A 13,038-nucleotide genomic window follows, 5' to 3' on the forward strand; every position below is an offset into this window, starting at 1 on the left:
AATTTTTAACTTTATGTTTGCTGTTATAATTAAGCGCCTACCAAATGATTCAACTTACTTCCACAACTCAAGCCACAAATGAAGTGTTGAAAAATTGTGTGTACTTTTAAATCAGATTAACGCAGTGGATAGTTAAAATAATAATCAATTATTATTTTATAAACCATTTACAAAATTAAATATTCATATATATTTAAATTTAATAAAACATGCACATGATTAATGATCTCAAAGATCCAGTTACACCATAATAATTGTCAAAATATGTAATTCACAAAGTGAGTAAACGATATACCTTTCTTGAAGAAACTGATTGAAGGAGAGAAACCTACGATCAAAAATATGACCGTCTCTTAGGATAGTCCACACTACACTTCAAACAACCGTCAATAGATGCTAGTCCAAACCCAAATAACTTATTAATATAATCAAATTATATTAGTATGATTTTTCTTTCACTCGAAAAGAACCCAAAAGGAACTCGGGGTTGTTTTTTAATTTCGTACATTAACAAAAGAAAAATGGTGTAGTTTTATTTTTCTGCCCTTTTGTGTATCTCTCTCTCAAGAAAATTTTAGCTAGCATATATAGCACTTTCTCACTGACTCCTTGATTAGATATTATTCTATCATATCTCAAAAAAGAACTTTTTATTGAATTATATTCACTGTATTAACCCGTGAATCTTTTACTTTTTGAAAGAATGAAAGATAGGATATTGTTTTCGATTTCTAATATCATAAAGTCGTATTTCTCAAATACTTTAGGGGTATGCTATGTAACTTTTGATTAATAATTTCTATAATGTCACTTTCATGTGAATAGTAAATTAATTAATTTCTTTTCATTTACTATTCATATGAATAGTAAATGAATTAATTTCGATTTATTATTTTGTTACTTGAGTAATATATATACATCATATATATATTTTATATGACGTCTCGGTGTATATGTGTGTGACCTCGAAGGCTCAAATGAAGTTGGCCATATAGTTATATGTTGTACCTTGCACATTAATCCTACAGACTCCCACTTGTGCATGGCACAACACCAAGTAACTATACAAATAATGGTAAGCGTCTAGCACCACGTCATTATCCCCAAATTCATGTGAGGATAGTTTCTCGAAACTGTTTATAGTAAGTTTTAAATGTCATTCGTCCTTTTGTTTCAGATACTTTAGTTAAACTTGAGATATGGATCATTGGTCATTCTCATTTGTTTAATAATTTTGTTTCTCGATCTTAGAACTGAATTAGATCACCAAATTAATTAAGTATCATCTTAATTACATCTGAGTGCGACAACACAAATATCTTATTCATTCATCGAGGAGCTCAAAAAGTATCTAACTCCAAACATTTTAGAGGAACAAATCATATATTGCATACACGTGTCTATCACGAGCTTTACATTATACCCAATAATGGCCTTTATAACAGCCTTATTCAGGACAACGTTTAACCATATCAAAATACAATGCTACACTCATCAAGACGGGCGTGCATATCAAGTCTAAGGACACAAAGACATAATCACTAAAAGATTCACTACTGACTACGATCCATGTAGTGACATCTCATGGTTGGGTCATTCCAATATTCATCATCAATGAATACATATGAATTTTGACCTCAACAAGTTAACTATTCATCATTAATGAATATAACCAAAATTTCACATTAATCTTAATTCATGTTATTCCCATAACATGATCGATTATGGAGATTTTGAATAATCAACAATTATTCATGGATTAAACATGCTAATATAGAACACAATGATATAAATGAAAATGATCATACCAACTATATATCAATTCATTAATATAAAACTGCTTAATGTTCCAAAAATATTCAAATACTAAATTACAAATGAAAAAGATCGGCAGCATAACGAAGTCCAGTATTACTAGAATGATCATCATGCTTGTTGTGCATCATGGGCTTCATGAACGGGTCAGCCACATCATCATTTGTATAAACCTTTAAGAATACTAATATCATTCCTCTTAATGACTTAATGAATGTAGTCAAACTTTTGAAGAATGTGCCAGATACTTTTATGTACATGTGATTCTATCAAAAGTATATTAACACTCGAACTATCACAATACATATTATCGAAGATTAAATGTTGTGTACTACTCTGAGAAAAACAACAAACTTCCTTATCCAGACAGCTTTCTGAGCAGCTTCTCATTCAACAATGCATTCTGCTTTTGTTGTAGATTGTTCAATAGTGCTCTGCCTAGAGCTCTTCCAATCAACTGTCTTGCCCATCATGACAAAGAAACAACGTGACTGGATCGAGAATCATCTTGATCAGTTTGAAAACTAGAATCAGTATAAAACTTAATACTTAACTCTTCTTCCAAACCACCGTAAACCAAGAACATATCATTAGTACTCTGCAAATACTAAAGAATATTCTTAACAACAATCCAATGTACTTCACCTGGATTATGTTGACAATGACTCGTCAAACTCAAAACTAACGAAACATCGAGTATAATACTTTCTCAAGGTTATTGTTAACAATGTTTATATTGCAATTTACAAATTTTGTTAACTTTCCTTCACATACGATATAATGTATGTATTGTTAGCACTATATAATTTCGCAAATACACCATGACTAGTGAAGAGACCCGTGAAATCACGAAATTATAAAAAAAAAAATGTTGAATGATATATTATAGTTGACGAATGTTATTTAATCAAAATGTGGATCTTATATAACCAACATGTAGAAAAAATAACGTACTTCATCAAGTTCGACAAAGCAGAAAACAACAATGTTTTAGCGAATACTCAAAACAACCACATTTTAAAGTACAATCAAAACATAGTCTAGAAATACAAAACCTTACAAAATATTAGTGGATACTTAAACTAAAATCTTTCCTAAAACTTCTTCTGCAAGAATGAAAGCAAAAGAGAGGATGCAAATCATGACTTACAAATCCATAAAACTGGTTTAATTTGTTCGCACAAATTCAAGCTATAATGATAACTTGAATCAAATCTATGTTTATTTAATTTATCTTTTTTTAAAAGTAAACCGGTAACTTTTATATATATCATATAATACATATACATATACATATACATATACATATACATGAATGTATAGTGGATCTGTGGATGGCTTTCAATCATTTGTAAGCAAACTATAGTATACAAATTGGATACATAAGGATTAATACATAAGTGAGGTGCATGAGCAAGTTAGAAAGCAGCTGCAGTTTGGTTTTACAACTGCATTACAAGTATTCCGGAAAAAACCACTCACAAATCTATACAATACGATCGCACCTCATTTACAAAAAAATAAAAAAATAACTCAATTCCAAAATGTGTTCTTAAAACCGTAGTAACATACTTTTTCTACACAATGGCAAAGTTAAAGTTATGTAAACTCGATATATAAACTTTTAATAACTGTAGTTAATAATAAATGAGGTATAGTCCGGTTTGATTCTAGCAACCTTCTTGAAACTACCTGAAAAGCAAGTAAAAATGTTAGAACACTATGTGTAATTTTGCTCAAGCAAGTAAATGTGTTCTAACATTCATATACAAATACAAACTGGTTAAAGAATCAAAACTGGACATTGTAACTCAATAACTATCAATCATACATAAATAACAACATAAAAACTGATTACAAATTATAACTATCATTAACTCCTGTAAGTTATAAAAATAATAGCGTATATGGTTTTGACAATATCTAATTAATCAAAAAAAAAAAAAAAAAAAAATAATACCTTTAATGCCTGGAGCTGGTCACCAAGAGCTGCAGTCTTTCCAAAAGCATACGTGCTGTAAATTTATTAGATTCTGAGACCCGCCATTTATAAACCGTCACCCAAATGTTAAAAGTGTGTTTGCAGATTATGAGAGAGTGATAGATAGATTCACTGGTGCATTTCAGTTCATCTAACAGGTAATGGGATTTCAATATGAAATAAATTATGTGGGTGGCATTGGTTATGATATAAACGTATAAATTACGGCAATAATCAAAGCATTTAAAAGTTATAATTCAAAAAAACAAAGCTTCAATCGATATAACACATGAATTTAAAAGACCAGAAATCAAGACCAATCCACAAAGGTGACTCTGAACCTAATTGACAAACCATTTGGCAACGGAGTGTAACTATATAAACCATACTTTGTTCATGAACTTTAAACACGAAGAGTATGTGAACCCTATAGCTCAAGAAAGGCAAACACAAAGAGCTTGTTAGTTCTTACGAAATAAAGTAATCAAGATCATGAACTAAATCAATATATAACATTCACTTGCCATACATTATTCAAGGGTATCATACTTTTTTTTATCACACCATCTACATCAAACAGATGTAATTACCAGGGTTTAAAGTAGTTACTGGATTTAATTTCTTCAACATCCCATCATGCCGCAAATTGTAGTTCGGTTACCCTCTTTTCTTTCCTCTCAATTCTTCACTTAATATCTTATAAAGTTGTTTTATTGCCAACAAAAATAGTTCACATTTAGTTTCTGATAATCAAAAGGGATGAAAAAAAGGAAATGTGAACCATATACAGGATGACAGACATTTGCTTACCAAGGGGTGTTTGTTATTTTCTTGACAAAGAATTGTACACTTTGTCTACTACGATATAGTTTTAAGTGATCATACTGGTACGTGAGCATCCAAGTCAAATGCACTCGTTGTAGTGTCTTGAGCAGCAAACACAACTCCAATAATTTCATAAGAAAATTGATCTTCACTCAGAGTTTCACCTTCTTCTATTTGGAATTCAGTCTTTTTTCGAATAAGACTTTAGTGGTCACACTCTATTCTTACTAATCTTATACCAATGCAGCTTGTTAGTATCTGAACTACAAATATGCATCAATAAACCATATATTTACTCAGATCAAAATCAAATCGAATATGTTAGAAGGATAAAACAAAAACTCTAATTTCATTAAAACTAAAAAAGAAGGATATTTCAGCTCCCATGGGGTTCTATAACAACTTCAGCTCAAGTAATAAGACATTCGAAAAATTAAACATCAAACTATGTACGAAAGCTTCTCATTACATAAATATAGACCTACCAAATGAAAAGGACAAACATAAACAATAAACAACATATATTAAAAAGAATATGATCCATAATCATTTCTTGAACTAACTCCAACCCAAATTCAAGATCTGACAAATACCTAATTCTACCTCAAATCTAACACCTATAATAATTAACTCCAACATTCAAATTAATTATAAACAGAAAGCACTAAAAACATAACGGAACTAACCTTGCTAGTAACCAACGATTAAGACAACGGAAATTGAATACAGAGCAAACAAATTTTACTGACCTAATACCATGAAGCGCTGGAAATGACGGCAATAGCAGTAAAGGCAGCGACGGTGGCTACAGCAGCGGTGGCAAGGTTAAAACCTTAATTTCTGCCCACATCTTCAATCGGTAACAATGATTCAGATAAAAAACTTTAAAATCCGCCAACGTATTGATGGCGTGCAAGCCAATTGAAATACGGTCATACAGTTTAGGGTTTATTGGATTTGTGAAGGAGAAAATCCCACACACTTTTTATCCTCACACAGAAATTCAGTATTAAAAGTTTAAACAGAAATTCAGTATTAAAAGTTTAAACAGAAATTCAGTATTAAAAGTTTAAAATAGATATGTGAGGATTAAAAAAGGTGTGTTAAAATCATTCATCAATTAAAGGAAAAAAATTAACTCAATTAACATCTTCGGGCTTTTTTTTATAATTTTAATTAATTAAAATGAATTAAGATAATTATTATTATGAGATAGTGCCAAGTGTTCATAAAATTTTTTTTAAGGTAGAGTTTTTATTATAAAGTGATGTTATTTAAATGGCAATTTAAAAGCATTGTATTGTAAGATTACCCTTTCAACGATAACACTACATGATAGCACTACATTTATTTATTTACATATTAACTAATAGACAAAAAAAAATAAGAATAGTATTGGGGGCATTTTTGACTTTTCACTTTTGTTTTTATTTTTAATTTTAACTAAATTTCATTTTACCAGACCCCCACATTTTTTTGAAAACTTCAAATCGACCCCTCAAACAGGGGGTAAAGTGTTAAATAACCATTTTTATAAAAAAATCTTAAATAAACTCCACCCAAATATTCAACGGGTCATATCTTCTCGCTCGCAACGAGTTAAATTTTTCTAACACCATCGTTAAACTCGAAATAATTTTAGGAACACAATGTCACTAGCTATACGCAAAACGGACGCTTTTTAAAAAACGTTAAATATTTGGGGTACTTTTCATACACGTTGATTTTGCGTTAAATTTTTAAAAGTCGACAATTCCATAGCGAAATGCGGAGATGCACATATATTGTTAATTTAAAATAACATTTAAATCTCTCACGTGTTATACCTTTTAGTTCGACTCGAGTTGCTCTTCAACGACATCATCGTTAGCCACAAAATAATTTTACTAAACGCAATAAAATACATTAAAAATCGAACTCCCGGAAATCGAACCTCCGGCGCGAAGCGAGGGTTCAATAACTAGTTAATACAATTTAGCATTCACTTCTCAATGTTTTACAAATTGTGTCATCGACAATAATTTAAGACAATATAGCATTAACTTTCAATGTTCTACAAGTTGTGTCATCGACAATAGTATCAAATATCGATAGATATATTAAGCATCTTACATTATAGTACTACAATTTGGTGCATGTAGACCATTGTTACATATCATCAATGCAGTTTGTGTTAGGGTTAAAGCTAAAAATAGGCTACAAACTTACACAAATGTACCGATGTCGCCCACAAACTCATTTCCGTCCTACTGTTGCCTACAAACTTTCTAAAAATGTGCTAATATCAACATTTTGTATTTTTGACCTGTTGAATACTAAATTTGACCTGATAATTTTTTTTTAAAAAAAAAAAAAAAATTAAGATCCAATACACGAACGACACGTGTTGATTTGATATCATTTTTAACCGGCTTAACCGGTAGCAAGTCATTTTTGTTTACATTGGTACACTTTTTGAAAGTTTGTAGGCGACAGTAGGACGAAAATGAGTTTGTGGGCGACATCGGTACATTTGTGTTAGTTTGTAGCCTATTTTTGGCTTTAATCGTTTGTGTTATAGATTTGGAATTTTGTAATAATAAGGTAAACATAATAGACCATGATTACAATAAGGAGTACATGTTTCAAAATTTTAATTATAATTGTGAAACTTAAATACAAAATAAAAGAAAATTTAACTATCATTATCATTTCCTTATAATTTTTTTAAGTTGATATTTCCTAAGTTTTAGCCACAATTGAAGGGAATTTAAATAATTTCATTTTTAATCTCAAAAAGATATCCTAATTCTTCAATTACAATATTCTGCAGATTTTACAAGGCAATAACATATACAACACACCTATTCTTCAACATATGAAGTCGTGTTTGCATTCAAATGAAACCAACATCATCAAAATCAACTTTTGAACTCACCAAAGATGGAACTTTCTGCGATCAAACCTCAAGCAGCAATGTTAAAGGAAAAAAGAGAGCACCATTTGCTGAAATACAAGAAAATCATCAGTTATATCCAGTGTTGTAAAAGTCGGCCGATGCGTCGGCCGATGTGGTGCTTTTTTGGGTTCTCCGTCCCGTTTTTTCTAAAAACGTCTTAAAAGACGGTCAAAGCAAAAAATTCGGTCAAAGTCTGTCAAAGACGGTCAAAGTAGATCAAAGTCGGTCAAAATCAATGAAAGTTTCGACAAGATTTTATATGTTTTATAATTGGGGTTTGTTTTCATTTTTTTGAACGCTCTTTTCTTTGTGTCCTTGCTGATTAAGTACTCGGTAACATTAATTGAGTTTGAAGTTTGATTGTTTATAAATTCAAGTTCTTATTTAAGAAATTTACGGTACACAATCAGCTATTTTTTATATAAATAAATATATATTAAGGAATTATGAATAAAGTCAACGTTGGTCAACATCCGACGCGTCACCGATGCGTCCCCGACTCGGCCGATGAGTCTTTCCTAGGTCTCGATCGATGCGTCCCCGACTCGCGACTTTTACAACCTTGGTTATATCCACATCAAATTAACAATGAAGGTTACAATGTCTTTAATTATTTTCTTTTAATTTTTTTTGCATTTTTGATTCATAAGTATTCAATTTTAGTCAAATATTAACACTAACTGGTGTTTTTTGTCTACTATTTGAAACAAAGTTCAAATTCCTGCTGTTGCAAGACGAAATAGGAAGGCTTATATTGACAATCAAAGATGTACAAGGATTCATGAACAAACAGAAAACATACCCAACACCTTAACAAATGAATAAGGTAACTCTAATATACTCAACAACTAATGCTAATTTTATTCATATATATCATACTAAACAATTGCATATACAAACAGGTAGTAAAAAAACCTCAACAAACTGCACGTAAAGTTGCAAGGTCTCCTATTTCTCGAGCAACATGAGGAAAAGAAAATGTCAACAACTTTAACTCTTTGAATGTTGGTAATCTTTTCTACAATACGGTGTCAAATTACCAACCGTTTACACAGTCTCCCATTCCATTTACTGTTTACTATAGTAAGTAGTATATGAACTATCATTACAACCAATAGTTGTTTTACCATTAAGTTTTACTTATCTAACAGCATAACTCTCTTAAATATTGAAGCCATTTAAATGCTTCTTAATACTTTAGGTAACACTCCAGACACCAATGTTTCAACATCAACGGCTACTACTCAACATTCTATACAACGAAGATAAATTATAATAGCTTATTGTCATACCCCCAAATAGGGCCGGAGTAACTATGACTTCACAATATATCAACACAAGTATATGAGCGAGAACGACTCTAAATGAGACGTTTTATAAAAACAATAATTTTATTACAGCGGAAACGAAATAATGTTTTACATGATAAACCCAAATGTAATTAATAATTGTCTAACAAATGCTAAGACATAAATATGTGGACTTCAATGCATCAGCTAGCAAAGCAACATATGGCAGCAAATAAGCTATTCTTCACCTGAGACAAACATGCTTAAAAATGTCAACACAATGGTTGAGTGAACATCATAGGTTTAATAATCAATAAAGTTTTAGACCAAAAAGATTTAGTTCAAAACATCAAAATATCAATATGCCATGAGTTATAATATCGAGCTAAACATAAACCCCTGACACTGCGCGTGTGTCGGTAATCATTATTATGTACCCCCTTGACGATCGGTCAATGGGTAGAGATGTCACTCTCAATAGGCATACCCACAATAATTAAGCTTGCAACATTTCAATTCCAGTTTTTAAGGATAATATGGTGGGGATTTGCATGTAAAGATACAATCAATACAAGTTAACAAAAGTCTCACGAGGTTGCATATCAAAAAGTTTAGGCACTTGTGTCTAAATTGTAAATCATTTAAAAGTAAGCATGCGTCTCACCCCAAGATTTATAAAATACATTAAAATATGTAAAAGCGGGGCTATGAAGTTCACCTTAGTAGCACAGAAGAGTTATTCCACAAAAGAATGAATTGAACGGAACGGACGTGATCGAGATCTCAACCTAGAGATAGAATGTATGATCAGATATTGCCTAATAGACATAAGTATATAATAACTATACTAATGATGATGGTTTACTAAAAGAGTTACTATTTTTGGAAGTTTACCATTTATGGAAAGTTATCATTTATAGTAACTTCCCAATTTTAGAAAGTTCGGGTTATAATCTTTAGCAAGACGTTGTACAACTTTACTCAAACTTCATTGCTATCAAATAAGTCAGGAATGACCAGATGTAATCGAGGGCCCAGGACTTTTGACCAGAATCTAAGTCATGTCATTCGAGATCCTCAAGCTATTCCCATAAATGGCAACCTAGACATCATTCACTTACGACCGTGAGTAGCGGTGAAGTTCGCATAAGTCATACGTTATCTTTTGATTATAACCTTCACGTATTATAAGCGTATAGATACGATACGTTTAATATTATATATGTATATTATTATAGTTCATAGTTTATTTGTGTCTTATATATTATTATTAGCTAAGTATAATTTAATAATTATAACTTAATTGAATTAAAGCGTTATTACAATATAAGTTTATGTGTGTGTGTGTGAAATGTCCCGTTCTTATTGATTAAAAACGTTCCATATTAATTGATTTCGTTGCGAGGTTTTGACCTCTATATGAGACGTTTTTCAAAGACTGCATTCATTTTTAAACAAACCATAACCTTTATTTCATCAATAAAGGTTTAAAAAGCTTTACGTAGATTATCAAATAATGATAATCTAATATATCCTGTTTACACACGACCATTACATAATGGTTTACAATACAAATATGTTACAACAAAATAAGTTTCTTGAATGCAGTTTTTACACAATATCATACAAGCATGGACTCCAAATCTTGTCCTTATTTAAGTATGCGACAGCGGAAGCTCTTAATAATCACCTGAGAATAAACATGCTTAAAACGTCAACAAAAATGTTGGTGAGTTATAGGTTTAACCTATATATATCAAATCGTAACAATAGACCACAAGATTTCATATTTCAATACACATCCCATACATAGAGATAAAAATCATTCATATGGTGAACACCTGGTAACCGACAATAACAAGATGCATATATAAGAATATCCCCATCATTCCGGGACACCCTTCGGATATGATATAAATTTCGAAGTACTAAAGCATCCGGTACTTTGGATGGGGTTTGTTAGGCCCAATAGATCTATCTTTAGGATTCGCGTCAATTAGGGTGTCTGTTCCCTAATTCTTAGATTACCAGACTTAATAAAAAGGGGCATATTCGATTTCGATAATTCAACCATAGAATGTAGTTTCACGTACTTGTGTCTATTTTGTAAATCATTTATAAAACCTGCATGTATTCTCATCCCAAAAATATTAGATTTTAAAAGTGGGACTATAACTCACTTTCACAGATTTTTACTTCGTCGGGAAGTAAGACTTGGCCACTGGTTGATTCACGAACCTATAACAATATATACATATATATCAAAGTATGTTCAAAATATATTTACAACACTTTTAATATATTTTGATGTTTTAAGTTTATTAAGTCAGCTGTCCTCGTTAGTAACCTACAACTAGTTGTCCACAGTTAGATGTACAGAAATAAATCGATAAATATTATCTTGAATCAATCCACGACCCAGTGTATACGTATCTCAGTATTGATCACAACTCAAACTATATATATTTTGGAATCAACCTCAACCCTGTATAGCTAACTCCAACATTCACATATAGAGTGTCTATGGTTGTTCCGAAATATATATAGATGTGTCGACATGATAGGTCGAAACATTGTATACGTGTCTATGGTATCTCAAGATTACATAATATATAATACAAGTTGATTAAGTTATGGTTGGAATAGATTTGTTACCAATTTTCACGTAGCTAAAATGAGAAAAATTATCCAATCTTGTTTTACCCATAACTTCTTCATTTTAAATCCGTTTTGAGTGAATCAAATTGCTATGGTTTCATATTGAACTCTATTTTATGAATCTAAACAAAAAAAGTATAGGTTTCTAGTCGGAAAAATAAGTTACAAGTCGTTTTTGTAAAGGTAGTCATTTCAATCGAAAGAACGACGTCTAGATGACCATTTTAGAAAACATACTTCCACTTTGAGTTTAAGCATAATTTTTGGATATAGTTTCATGTTCATAATAAAAATCATTTTCTCAGAATAACAACTTTTAAATCAAAGTTTATCATAGTTTTTAATTAACTAACCCAAAACAGCCCGCGGTGTTACTACGACGGCGTAAATCCGGTTTTACGGTGTTTTTCGTGTTTCCAGGTTTTAAATCATTAAGTTAGCATATCATATAGATATAGAACATGTGTTTAGTTGATTTTAAAAGTCAAGTTAGAAGGATTAACTTTTGTTTGCGAACAAGTTTAGAATTAACTAAACTATGTTCTAGTGATTACAAGTTTAAACCTTCGAATAAGATAGCTTTATATGTATGAATCGAATGATGTTATGAACATCATTACTACCTTAAGTTCCTTGGATGAACCTACTGGAAAAGAGAAAAATGGATCTAGCTTCAATGGATCCTTGGATGGCTCAAAGTTCTTGAAGCAAAATCATGACACGAAAACAAGTTCAAGTAAGATCATCACTTGAAATAAGATTGTTATAGTTATAGAAATTGAACCAAAGTTTGAATATGATTATTACCTTGTATTAGAATGATAACCTACTGTAAGAAACAAAGATTTCTTGAGGTTGGATGATCACCTTACAAGATTGGAAGTGAGCTAGCAAACTTGAAAGTATTCTTGATTTTATGAAACTAGAACTTTTGGAATTTATGAAGAACACTTAGAACTTGAAGATAGAACTTGAGAGAGTTCAATTAGATGAAGAAAATTGAAGAATGAAAGTGTTTGTAGGTGTTTTTGGTCGTTGGTGTATGGATTAGATATAAAGGATATGTAATTTTGTTTTCATGTAAATAAGTCATGAATGATTACTCATATTTTTGTAATCTTATGAGATATTTCATGCTAGTTGCCAAATGATGGTTCCCACATGTGTTAGGTGACTCACATGGGCTGCTAAGAGCTGATCATTGGAGTGTATATACCAATAGTACATACATCTAAAAGCTGTGTATTGTACGAGTACGAATACGGGTGCATACGAGTAGAATTGTTGATGAAACTGAACGAGAATGTAATTGTAAGCATTTTTGTTAAGTAGAAGTATTTTGATAAGTGTATTGAAGTCTTTCAAAAGTGTATAAATACATATTAAAACACTACATGTATATACATTTTAACTGAGTCGTTAAGTCATCGTTAGTCGTTACATGTAAGTGTTGTTTTGAAACCTTTAGGTTAACGATCTTGTTAAATGTTGTTAACCCAATGTTTATAATAACAAAAGAGATTTTAAATTAT

The 13,038-nt window shown here is 30.9% G+C and overlaps 1 long non-coding RNA gene across 1 annotated transcript; it reads right to left on the minus strand.

The window, feature by feature from the left end:
- Window positions 1-3,197: 3,197 nt before the first annotated feature.
- On the minus strand, window positions 3,198-5,603 carry LOC139872642 (uncharacterized). Its single transcript, XR_011767121.1, has 3 exons — window positions 5,371-5,603; window positions 3,776-4,884; window positions 3,198-3,507 (listed from the first exon to the last, which is right to left on the minus strand). It is a non-coding gene; the product is annotated as an uncharacterized lncRNA (long non-coding RNA).
- Window positions 5,604-13,038: the final 7,435 nt, after the last annotated feature.

The sequence above is a fragment of the Rutidosis leptorrhynchoides genome, chromosome 10 (genome assembly GCF_046630445.1).
Source record: "Rutidosis leptorrhynchoides isolate AG116_Rl617_1_P2 chromosome 10, CSIRO_AGI_Rlap_v1, whole genome shotgun sequence".
Taxonomy (NCBI): domain Eukaryota; kingdom Viridiplantae; phylum Streptophyta; class Magnoliopsida; order Asterales; family Asteraceae; genus Rutidosis; species Rutidosis leptorrhynchoides.